General features: G+C 47.5%; 1 long non-coding RNA gene across 1 annotated transcript; it reads left to right on the top strand.

Annotated features, from left to right (window-relative positions):
- Positions 1–942: 942 nt before the first annotated feature.
- LOC134561050 (uncharacterized) lies at positions 943–11,662 on the top strand. Its single transcript, XR_010082853.1, has 3 exons — positions 943–1,109; positions 3,387–3,483; positions 10,788–11,662. It is a non-coding gene; the product is annotated as an uncharacterized LOC134561050 (long non-coding RNA).
- Positions 11,663–11,927: the final 265 nt, after the last annotated feature.

The following is an 11,927-nucleotide window of genomic DNA, read 5'->3' as shown; positions in this document are numbered from 1 at the left end:
AGAGAGGCTAAGAGGTGAAAGTAATAATGAACAGCCTTCACAAGGTAAAAGCAGAAGAAATATTAGAGCTGTTACAGGAGAGCAGGCAGGAGATGTTTAGATTTATGAGTTCTTTTGGAGAGCAGCCATGGTTTGTCTTTATTTCCTAGTAACTGGTTCTTGGTTTGAGCTTAGGTCACCAGATCAGTGCCATCAGCTCTGAGAGGTTTTCAGCCCTTCCCTTGGATCCTCTAGCAGGCACAAAATGAACATGTGGAGTGCAAGCACGATCTGCTTTTGGTGGAGCTGTCCTGAAAAGCAAAAGCAATGGGAAAAAAGTAAGAAGAGAGAGAGGATTTTATTATGGCACCATCTGTCTCCTCGCTGTTAATATTTCTCTCCCCTCCTTGCAGGGATTCTGAAGGTTTGAGGATGGAGCTTGTAGAGGGATGGTTCCAGAAGGGACCACAGCCCTGGCTGTGCACCCATGGAAAGCAGGCTCTGGCTGAAGGCCCCTGCACCACACTGATCTCAAAAGTAACACACAGAGCCGAGCCCTGGCCTGGAGGGGAGCAGCAAGTGAATTCCAGCTCGGTGCTCTTTTCCTTGGTCTCATGCTCTTCTTCCTTGCTTCACTTTGTTTAGAGCCTTAACGAGAGCCCAGACCTGTCTTAGGCAATGTTCTTTTGCACAGCACAGGGACAGGCTCCCACTGCATGTTACAGCACCCTGGCAAGGGCTCTGCTCTCATATTTTTCAGCTGACCCAGAGATTTCAAGCAGCAGTTTCATTTTTCCTCTTTTAATTTAATTGAAGAACGTAAAAGGAGCTTTTGACTTTTACTGGTGGAACCTGAGGAGGACTGAAGCAGTTTAAACTTGACCGACCTTAATCGTGCAGGGCACCCTTCTAAACTTTTGTTTACCTCTTGCGAGCTGCTGAAGAGAGGAGGGGAAAAAGGAAGGGGAAAAAAAAAAAGGCAGCTTTCAGTTACTAAACCCCCTCGTGGTATTGAATTCTAACCAAGTACATCCAGCCCTGCCAGCCAGAAATGCCAAAAGGAGGAAAGCTGCTGAATCAGAGGAGAGTCAGGATTGGGAGGATGGTAGGGAATATGAGAGTAGCACTAGGTGAGTTCATTTGACAGACTTATTGCTGTTTTGTATTTGCAGATCATCTGGGAGCAAACTTCTTGACCTTTTTTTTTTTTATTATCATTGCTGGGTTTTGTTCCTAAATTATTTAGCAAATGTTTTCTGGGAGCCACTTCCAGCATACAGATGAGTTCTCCCCAGTTGCTGGTCTAAGGAATAAGTTCTGCAGCTCTGAGCTGAGCTTGCAAGATGCCAAAAGCTTCGTAATTGGGGGAGCTCCTGGTGCTCTGCACCCCTCGGGTTCAAATCTCCTTAGCAGGGTGTGCAGTGGCCACTTCAGCCCTGTGGTTTCCTTTCTGCACCCCCAGTGAGTGACTCCCAAGGGTTTTTCAAATCCCTCCCGTGGGATGGTGGCTCCTGCCACCTCCTCAGAGCCACCCTGGCCCTTTGTCCCCGCTGCGGGGCTGGCAGTGTGTGGGAGGTGGTGGGCACCGAGGTCCAGCAGCAGCACGGGGTCACCAGGCTGGTCTGGTGCCCTCCCCTGGCCTTCAAGTCCTTTCCTGTGGCTCCTTGGGACAGATTGTCACCAGCAGTGAGTTTGGGCATGATTTGGGAAGTTTCCTTGGACACTCACAGGGTGTCCTTCCCTGCCTGGGTGGACAAATGGCCCTCCCTGTGCAGCCCCTCCTGCTGTGGGCTGGTCCAGAACCCCCAAATTTACCAGGCAGTCACTTCTCTTTTATTTCTTTGACAGCTTTGACACCAATAAAATAATCCCACTGCTGGTGGGAGCTCCAAGCCCATTCCCCTGAAGGCTTTCCTGGGGTGCCAACCCAAACCCGATTTCATTTTGAGGCCCCAAGCAGCCCCCGTGGCACGTTTTCAGCTCATTTATTGTTTTGAAAAACGCCACTCTGGTGGCATTATCAGGAAATGGAGGGGATACAGCGGGAATGTGTTTGCTGAGTGTGGTTTGCTACAGGAAGCTGTGCAGCCATCAGCTGATTAATGCCAATTTATTTAGAAAGAGAGTCTGGCCATGGCTGTCTGCTCCTCCAAAAGATCCTGTTGTGTCCTTTCTCCACCACACCCGCTGGAGCATGTTTGCTAAAGTTGCTGTTGCATATGCTCAGGCAATAAAACATTTACAGCTATTTCAGAAATTGCTGCAGTAGGCAATTTTCCTCATTAATTTTACCATTCTGGATGGGATTTCATGAGGTGTGAAGGCATGCAGAGTCATACCTGACACTACCCCTGTTCCTGCTTGTAATGCCAGCCTCTTCAAGGAAAAACAAAATCAGGAGGGGATGTTGGGGGAAGTGGAAGTGGCAGCTCCACATCCAACGATCAGAGAATCATGGAATACCCTGAGCTGGGAGGGATCCACAAGGATCATCCATGTCCTGCTCCTGCTCCTGCAGATTTTCTCTGATTGTTCTTTGCTCCTTCTTGCCCAAGACTATGGAGACTCAAAAATATCTCCGGGACCCTGCAGGGAGAAACGGGCTATAAAAATATAACAATAATGATTTCTTTCTGCTGCCTCCATCTGAGGAATCTCTGAGCGTGTTTCAAATATCAGAGAGCAAGAAACCCATCGTGGTGCTGTCCCCTGGGTCAAGGTGGGAAAAGGAGGCCCTGAGAGGCAGAAGGAATTGTACAGGGCTAAGTGGAAAGCCAGCAGGAGATCAGGAGACAGACCTGAGGGCAGGCTTTGGGTTCTGACCCTTTTTGTGGGAGTTGTCCCCATTTTGGGGGAGAATTGTTTTAATCTGTGCCCAAAAACTCCTTATCTGGTCAAGATTTAGATGTTTCCTGCAGAAAGAAGGCTTCTCTTGCATTTTAAAAGTGATGCCTGCACTAAACTATAACTAGCACGGTAACAAATCCAAGAATGCTCTGCTCCTTCCTCTGCCCCAGAGCTGTATCTCAGCCTGACTCTCCTGGAAATGGTAAGACAGAAGATGGATAGGGACAGGTCAAAGCAGAGAGGATCTGGAATCATTCTTTTCATATTCCAAAAGAATGAGCTCGTGTTATTCCTCACGCTTTCAAATTTGCCCCAATTTATGGGGCAGATAAGGCTGGAATTTTGAAGGGCCACATCACGAATTGCTCTTCTTATTGATCGAGGTTTTAATGTGCCAACAATGAAAACAATAAAACTTGCATTCAAAAACAAACATTTCTAGCACAGGAGCAGCATTAAAATGACACAAATTGCTTTTGTGGGCTGAATTTAACAGAACACCCATGAGGTTCCACTTAAAAACAACAAGCCAACAAAAATCAAATTGCATTGTTTTACAGGCAAACAAAATGGTGAGCGCGCCTTGGGCTACGTTTTCAGCGTGTTTTCTTGGGAGATCAAAGCCTAAATCCCATTAACCCTTCAAATGTCAGCCTGGTGAGTTCCTTTTGCTGCACCTCTGGGCTCCTGGTGCTGCCTTCAGCGGGGAGCCAGGGCTCTTCCTCCTCCTCCTCCTCCTCCTCCTCCTCCTCCTCCTCCTCCTCCTCCTCGTCTCCCCCACGGAAGCACCACCTTGTAAGTGGGCAGAGTTCAAACAGCCTCTCCAGCCAGCCCACTTTGCTTTCCCCTTTTACTGACTCGGGGATCTGGCCAGAAGGCAGCCGACACAAAATAAAACACATTTATTTTGGTTTTTACCCTGCTGGCAAGAGGCTGAATGAGCAAATTTAGGGTTTGTTGAATCCTTGTTAAAGATCTCTTGGACATCAGGTGTGTTGGTGATGGATAGTTGGTTGCTCATAATGAAGGAAAACTGATTTATTTTGGTGTTTGTCACCCGTTTCGAACAACCACTGGGCATCTCATGTGCTTCCTAAAGAAATAAATGCCCACAAGATGCCACTTCCTGAGAGTTTGCTGCATTCTCGGGGACAATAAATGAATTTTTTGCCCAAATACTCCTGTTCCATGTGGTGGGCCAGATCCTAACCTGCGTTCACCCTCATTTCCCTGCTCTGCTGGGACCTTGCTTCTTGTGCAAACACAAAACCCCTCCCAAGCAGCTGCTAATTCCAAATATCTGCGTGTCCACATGCACCACGAAGATCAGGGAGACAGAACAGATGCAGGTTTGGGAGCTTGGAAAGGTTGGGAAGCATGGGAAAGTTTGGGAACATGGAGAGGTTGGGAGAGCAGCAGCTTCTCCCTCTTCTGGGACTGGTTTGGGAACATGGAACAGTTGGAGCATGGAAAGTTTTGGAAGCATGGAAAGTTTTGGGAGCATGGAAAGGTTGGGAGAGCAGAAGCTTCTCCCTCTTCTGTGACTGGTTTGGAAGCATGGAAAGATTTGGGAGCATGGAAAGGTTTGGGGAGAAGCACTCTTCCCCTTCTGGGACTGGTTAGGGAGCAGGGAAAGGTTTAGGAACAGAGAAAATTTGGGAGAATGGAAAGGTTGTGGGAGCAGCAGCTTCTCCCCTCTGAACGTCTGGGAGCTGTGGGATTTATCCATCCCATCCTGTGGTGATGCTGAGAGTCCCATCAGATGCTTGAAGCCTTTGGAAACTTGCCAGAAGAAAGGAACAAAAGGGAAGATTTTATTTTTTTCCCCATGAAATCCATAAAATAAGCACAAAAGGGGAAGCAGGAGCTGAAGTGAGGAGCCTGGAGCTGCTGGGAGCTGTGGCAGAAGGTGGATGGGGCTCACCCAGGAGCGAACTGCTCTTCCCCTTGCAGGGCCTCCTGTGCACATGCCAGAGCTGAGTGCTGGAACGCTGCAGCTCCAGTGCCAGCCCACAGCTGTGTGCAGCTGTGTCCAGCTGTGCCTCCCAGCCCCTCACAACTGGATTTTCACACAGGAACAGCCCCTTGCCAAAGGGCTCTCCCCAGCCTGACAGCAGGGCGTTTTGGGGAGGATTTTACACCCCCAAATAATTCAGCAGCGTGCTGGGGTTGGGTTTTTTTCACCTGAGTGCTTCAGTCCCACATCCTGCTGCTCCCTTCCCCTTTAGGAATGCCTCAACCTGGTTCTTTCCAAGGAAAAATGGAAGTTAACCTCATTTCCTTCTGAAGGATTGGGATGTGAAGCCCTGAAAGGCCAAGGACTCAAATCTGATCTCTCTGTGACCAGGGACAGGACCTGGGGAACAACTGGAGCTGTGTTAAAGGAGGTTTTGTTGGATTTTAGGAAAAGATTCTTCCCCCAGAGGGTGTCAGGCACTGAACAGCTCCCCTGGGAACAGGCACCAAGACTGCCAGAGCTCCAGGACAACACTCTCGGGGACAGAATGGGATTTTTGGGATTGTGAAGGGCCAGGAGAGGGACTGGATGACCCCTGTGGGTCTCTTCTCATTCAGGATATTCTGTGAGTCCATGAAATCTGATCCCCAGGGCTGTGTCCTCCTAAAAACCTGCAGGGATATTCTCCTATGGGATGGCCGTGCCCACATCCCATGGCAGAGTCCCTAAATCCCTAAATCCGTGCTACAAACTGCAGGCACAGAATAAAATCTCCCTTGTCCTTAAATCTATGCTACAAACTTCTGGCACAAAATAAAATCTCCCTTTTCACCCTTGGTGTGCAGGTGATTCACAACAAACGCCACAAATCCGAGGGAAATGAGAAAGAATAAGGAGAATATTTGATAAGTTTTATTCGTTTAGAGGCTGGGTGATGATTGGATTGGATGATTTTAAAGGTCTATTCTGACCTGAAGGATCCTGTTAAGTTTGGTGGATGCTACATAAGGTTAAAGGAGAATTTATTTCTCAGGAGCAGAAGGTACAGAAGTTCATTCCTACTTTTACTCCCCTCTAAATCTGTGTGGAGGAAAACTGCATTTTATCATGGGTGGGCAAAAAAACAACAACAAAAAACCCCCAAATCCCCAACTTTTTCTAATTTCTGGCAGTTTGGGGATATTTAGGAGTGGCAGACGTCGTTATTGCATATAGGAAGGTTTTATTGCTTCCCCTTCAGTGCAAACTCAGCTGTGTCTGTCCCCTCAATTTCCCCTTTTGCTACTGGGATGAGGAAATGAAGAGAAAGGAGGGAAACACCAGAAAAAGCAGCACTCGTTTCCCTTTGTCTGCCACTCAGAACCTGCACGTGTGTTTTGGGGGAGAGGGGACCCCAAAATTTATCTGCAGACAGCTGATTCTGCCTTGTCAGACACGACCTGAGAGGAGCTGGGAGGGGATTGCCTGTGCCACCCTCTGCCAGAGGTTTTGTCTCTGCAGCTCCGCAGCTCTTGCAGAGACTTGTCCCAAAAAATTCACATTCCACAGCCAGACCTGCCAGGACATTCCTTTTTTCTGCAGTTTTCCAGGGGATTTCAGGAGCCAGGGGAGCTGCAGTGGTGCTGTGCTGGAAGCCCAGATTCCAGGGAGAATTTCCCTTCTCAATGGGTTGCATTTAAAGAGGTTTGCTCCAAACCCAGCCCGGTGGCCGAGCCCAATTTCCAATGTGAAGCGAGGTGTGATTTTTAATTTAGTTTTTTATGAATCCTTTTTTTTTTTTCTTTCTTTCTTTCTTTTTCTTTTTCTTTTTTTTTTTTTTTCCCAATCCCATCATCATTTTTCTGCTCTGAGCCCCTCTGGCAAAGGCTGGTGCTGGTTTGAAATGCAGCTCCTTCCCCAGCTTGCATGGGGGAAAAGCTGACCTGGGCACAGGGTGGCACAATGTCCTAGACAGGACTCCCAAGATCCTTTAAATCCATCCCCTGTTCTGAGGCTGCTGTTCAATTAGCTGGGAATTCCCAATTAGCTGGGAATATCCCTGTTCTGTCCTTGCTGTGGGATGATAGATGTGGTTTCCACACTGGAGAATCTGGATGGATTTTCTCCCATCTGAGGGCTGCTGTGACATGGCACAGAAGCATCATCCCCTTATGGGGTGGCAATGAGGGGTCCCACCCCTCTGGTGTCCCCACAAGGTCCTGCTGGACTCTCCTTTACCCCACACACCCCTTGGACACACTGAGGTCGGTCAAGCTGAATCTTTTCCACGTTCTCTCCAGCCATTTCCGCAAAGGAAATTCAATACCTTGAGTTTTTCCTTTTGGGATGGCTGGGAAGAGGAGGCACCAAACGAGCAGGACCTGGTGGGCTCCGAAGGCATCCTGGAGGCATTAGACATGGCTGGCATCCGATCCAGCAACTGAGGCTTTCCTGCCTTCCTCATTTCCCCAATCTGAGCTCGTGCGCGCACAATGGGCCTCATTATGAGCGCCATGTGCAGACCCCAGGGAAGGGCAGATGTTTCCCACCCCAAAAAATCCATTCCTCTCAGGCTGAGACACAGAGAGGCCTCTCCCCGGGACCTCCAAGGCTCAGAGGAGCACATTTCTGGGTGGTTGTGCACATTTGGCTCTTGGGGAGCAGCAGGGAATTCCCTCCCTGCGCGCTCTGCTGGCGTTCCCAGCAGGAATCAAAGCTGGGATGGTGGAGGAGAGCGGCTGCTCTCAGCTGGAGCCTGCTGAGGGCTCTGGGCATGGGCACACCTGGACTCTGGGAGAGGATTTTTGTTTTTTTTTTCCATCAGAATAATTTCCTGATTGTTGGCATTGATGCTTCTGGGATGAAAAACGCTCATGGAGGGAGTGGGATTGATGTGCAAGTGTTTAAAGAGGGATCTCTGGGTCTAAAATGGGAAATCGAGGTCTAAAAGGGGATCAGCTAGGTCTGAAAGGAGATCTCTGGGTCTAAAAAGGGATCTCTAGGCTTAAAATGGGATCTCTAGGTCTGAAAGGCAATCTCTGTGTCTAAAAGGGATTTCTAGGTTTAAAAGGGGATTTCTCAGTCTAAAAAGGGATCTCTAGGTCTGAAATGGCACCTCTGGGTCTAAAAGGGAATCTCTGAGTCTGAAAGGGAATCTCTGGGTCTAAGAAGGAAATACCCAGGTCTAAAAAGGGGATCTCTAGGTCCTGAAAGGGCTGAATCCTGGGATCCAGGACAAACACACCCCAAAGGTGGCAGGGGAGGCAGTGGAAGGGCACCCCCCAACCAAACTCTTGTTGTCACCAGCTCAGCCCAGAAGTGTCCTCCCTTGGGCAGCTCCACTCAGGCAGACCCGGTCCCTCCAAAGACACATTTCAGGAAAATCAGGGCATGGGAAAGACACAGACACTCCCCACGTTGGTCACTTGGTACCTCAGTGAGGTACAAATCGGGATACCAGGGTGATTAACTCAGGAAAAGGTGCTGGAGGGAGGTATCTTGGAAAAAAAGGCAAATTCTGGTATTTTCTACATGTGCAAAATGGGATCGTGTTCTCCTGCAATGAAGTGGAAGCAGAGAACACTTAATTTCTAAACATTAAGCCACCAAAATATTGATAAAAAATTGCTTTTCATTTAAGCTGTTGCCTCTCTGTGAAAAACCATTGTTTTGGAAAAAAAAACCCCACAATTTATTCACTTTGTTTCAACTCAAGATGAAGCATTCCTGAAGTGGAGGTTGCAATCCTCTTCTAAATTAAAAGCTCCAATTTTCCATTTGGAAATTATTTTTTCACTTCCATTTTTGTATAGCACAAATACTATTTTTTTTTTTATTAAGTCAAAATAGAAATGGAGCTCTTTGGATTTTACTTGGAGCTGGGAAGGCAATATTTTGTGTGGGAACTGAGAGGCTCCTTGATCATCTCCACATTTTGAGCCCTCCTTCTTCTGATTTTCCAAAATAACACCTCAAAATGTGGGAAAAAACTGCAGAAATCCAGGAGAGATTCCAGCTTACAAGGAGCAGCTCAGTGTGAAGGTCAGATCTCCGTGTTCTTGCACAGCACGTGCCAGAATATTTCACTGCTGGGACAGAGAGTCTGTATTTAAGTAGCAATAACTCACACGAGGAATTGACAGGTTGGAATGCACCTGGTTCAGGCTGTTGGTCGCTAATATCATTCCCAGTTTTCCCTGCTGAAAGGCAGCTGGGATAGTTTATGGGATGTCCAGCCTTTCTTAGGGCTGTTTTACTTAAATGTGCCCCCAAGTTAAACTCGTGGGGTGGGATCCCTCAAGGGACAGATAAATTCAGGAGTGTGGCGGGGAGGCCTCCGTGTTTCCCACGTGGCTGTGCCAAACTTGTCCCTCTAAGGACACCTCCAAAAAAACCCAGAACCTCCCCCCCCCAAAAAAAAAATCACCAGTTGCTTCTGAAAATCGAGGCCAAGCTCCTGAGCTGGCAATAATTGTTTAGAAACAATAGATGAGAATTATTTTAACACTTCGGAAGGCTGCCAAGTCATTTCCTTCTCCTTTATTGATTTTTTCCGTTGCCAGTAAATATATCTGCTGCAGCAGGATGAAAGGAGATGGGGGGAAAAGCAAAGTGTTAAAAAGGAGACTGAAACAAGATCTGTCCCCTGAACCTCTGGGAAGGAGGAGGACATTTTAAGACAGAAGGAAGCAGGGGATTCATGGAAGCATTTCACGGGGTTAGACGTGGTAGCAGACAGCCCAATATTATTTTCCTTGCCTGATCCTTTACTTAGATTGGCTCCTGTTTCTTCCCCTCATTGTGCAGTCCCTGCGTGAGCTGCTCTCCGTGTAAAGACATTCCACCTACATTCCTTTGCCACCGGGTGAGAGGAGGGGGGAGTGCAATTATGTGGGCTAGCGAGACACAAAAGGCTCTGCTCCGCAGCTCCAGCTCATAAACTTCAGTTAACTTTTCCCCTTAAAAAAAATAAAATATTTAAAACCCCTCAGAAAACCAACCAAACAAAAAGCCGCCCGTGAATCTGGTTTGTTCCTCTCCTACCAGGCTGTAAGTGAAGGGTTTGGAGCTGTAGCTATCCCACCTATAAATATTTCCCTACCCAGCACGCCGTGGATCACTACAGAATAAATAGGTTTTAATTTTTTGGCAGCATCCACGCTTCTCTCTGTCTTTTTTTTTTTTTTTTTTTTTTTTTTTTTTTTTTTTTTTTTTTTTAACCTGCACCTTCTCTGTGCTAATCACAGAATCCAGAATGGTTTGTGTTGGGAAGGACTTAAAGATCCTCTCATTCCAACCCATAAATTATTTAGGGACGTCTTCCACTGGAAAGGGTGAGGTGGGAACAGACTGAAAAGTTCCTTGGGTAAAAAGGCCATAAGTGAATAATTTTCCAGGGATACTTATAATGTTTATTGGGATCTAATGGGGGCCATCATGGCATTTATCCAAGAATTTTCCAGGCTACAGGTGTGACCCTGCTTTTCTCCATCCTGGAGAGCCGTGTCACCATCCCGGCTATAAATCCTGGGAATATCCCACCACAGGCACAGCTAGAAGGGAGCTGGCTCTGGAAGGAGACGTGGAGCTGTCTCTAAAAGCCCTGGGAGACACAAACCCAGCAGTGATGAAATCCTCCAGCTGAGGAAGCTGGAGCGTGGAACAAACTGTTTAGAAGTTGACATGGACTGGACCTTTTCCAGGTGATCATCCTCAGGGCTGCGAGCAGGGCAGGGTTTTGTTATTCCACTTGTGAGCACTGAACTTCATTAGTTCTGGGCTCTCTCCGTGTGCAGGGCTCGGGAAATGCTGCTGCCCTGTTTCCCTATTGATTTCTGTGCCCCTGCACTCCTTCTGCCCATTTTGTCTAATAAGCAAATTTCATTACCTGACTTCACAATTTTTCCTCTGGGCCATTAGAATTGCTTGACTGTATTCCTGGCAGAGCCCTTAATTAGAGATGGATCAGAACTGATGTCATTAAGCTGATCCATTAACCACACTCTTCCTGTGACTCCAAATGCAGGTGGCTCAGAGAAAATGTGACCTGGATCCAAATCGCCGCTGAGTTCACTGTGCTGAGCCCCAAACCCCCTCAGACAGCCAAAGAGGGAGAAGAAAAGTCAAATTAAACCTTCCACAGATTCTGCCTCAGTTGTCCTGACACAAGGAAACATCTCTGGGCTTATCCTGCAACCAAAGCTTTTGTGATGTATAAATGATTTAATTTCTCACTGCACTTTTTGGAAGGCTGGGTCCTCACTCCAACAAGGTAAAAATGTTATCATTTTCCTCTAGTCACATAAAAATCTTCTGGGACACAGACCTTCTTCTTTAGGCACCCTTGAGATCTCTCTGGAAGCCAGTCCAATTTTTATATTTCCCTATAAATTCCAACCCCAATTAGGTTGGAATCCATAGGCTGAGAGAGACATTTTGGCTTTTTGCTGCCTTCTCCAGCAGCCTGGGCGCTTGCTGAAATAAATCACAGCTCTTTTTAGAGCTGGACGTGGCCAGAGGTGGACGCAGAGGAGCTGAACACGATGATCTCAAAAGAGATGCTCTGAATTAAGCAGGAGGTTGCTAAGCCACGAGACTGCTGCAGTCGCCAACAAAAGTTACAGCGCTGAGTCCTCGCACAGAATGGGGTTTTCCGAGGGGAAAAAAAGTCTGCAAGGACATAACCTGAGCTGGTTATGGCTGAAAAAAGCTCCTGAAGCCATCCAGGATTTCATTTGTAGCTCTTACAGCATCCACAAGAAACCAAGCAAAGCCAAGGAGCCTCCCTTGCCCCAAAATCTGGAGTCTGCAGACTGAACTCTGCCTGGTTCTGGTGATTCTATTTATTTATATGGACATTAAAATAAAAATAAAGTTTCATTTTCCCCATTCTTCATGGGCTGCCCCAGTTTTTTCCCCAAGGATGGCTCAGCACGTATCTCACATCATCCATCCTGAGGGCTGAGACTGGATGGGCTCTAAGGTCCCTTCCAACCCAAACCATTCTAGGATTTTGTGATCTTTCTAGAAAGTTTTTCCCACCTCTCCACCAGCCAGAGAGGGTTAACTTGGCCTTTCCCTGGACCTAGCAGGGCAGCACCTGCTAGCAGGGTGGGGTGTTCCCTCACACAGCTTGTCAGAGGCAGATTATTATTATTATTATTAT

The sequence above is a fragment of the Prinia subflava genome, chromosome 22 (assembly GCF_021018805.1).
Source record: "Prinia subflava isolate CZ2003 ecotype Zambia chromosome 22, Cam_Psub_1.2, whole genome shotgun sequence".
Lineage (NCBI taxonomy): Eukaryota > Metazoa > Chordata > Aves > Passeriformes > Cisticolidae > Prinia > Prinia subflava.
Note: the sequence above shows the minus strand (reverse complement) of the source record. Positions and strands in the feature narration are given on the sequence as shown.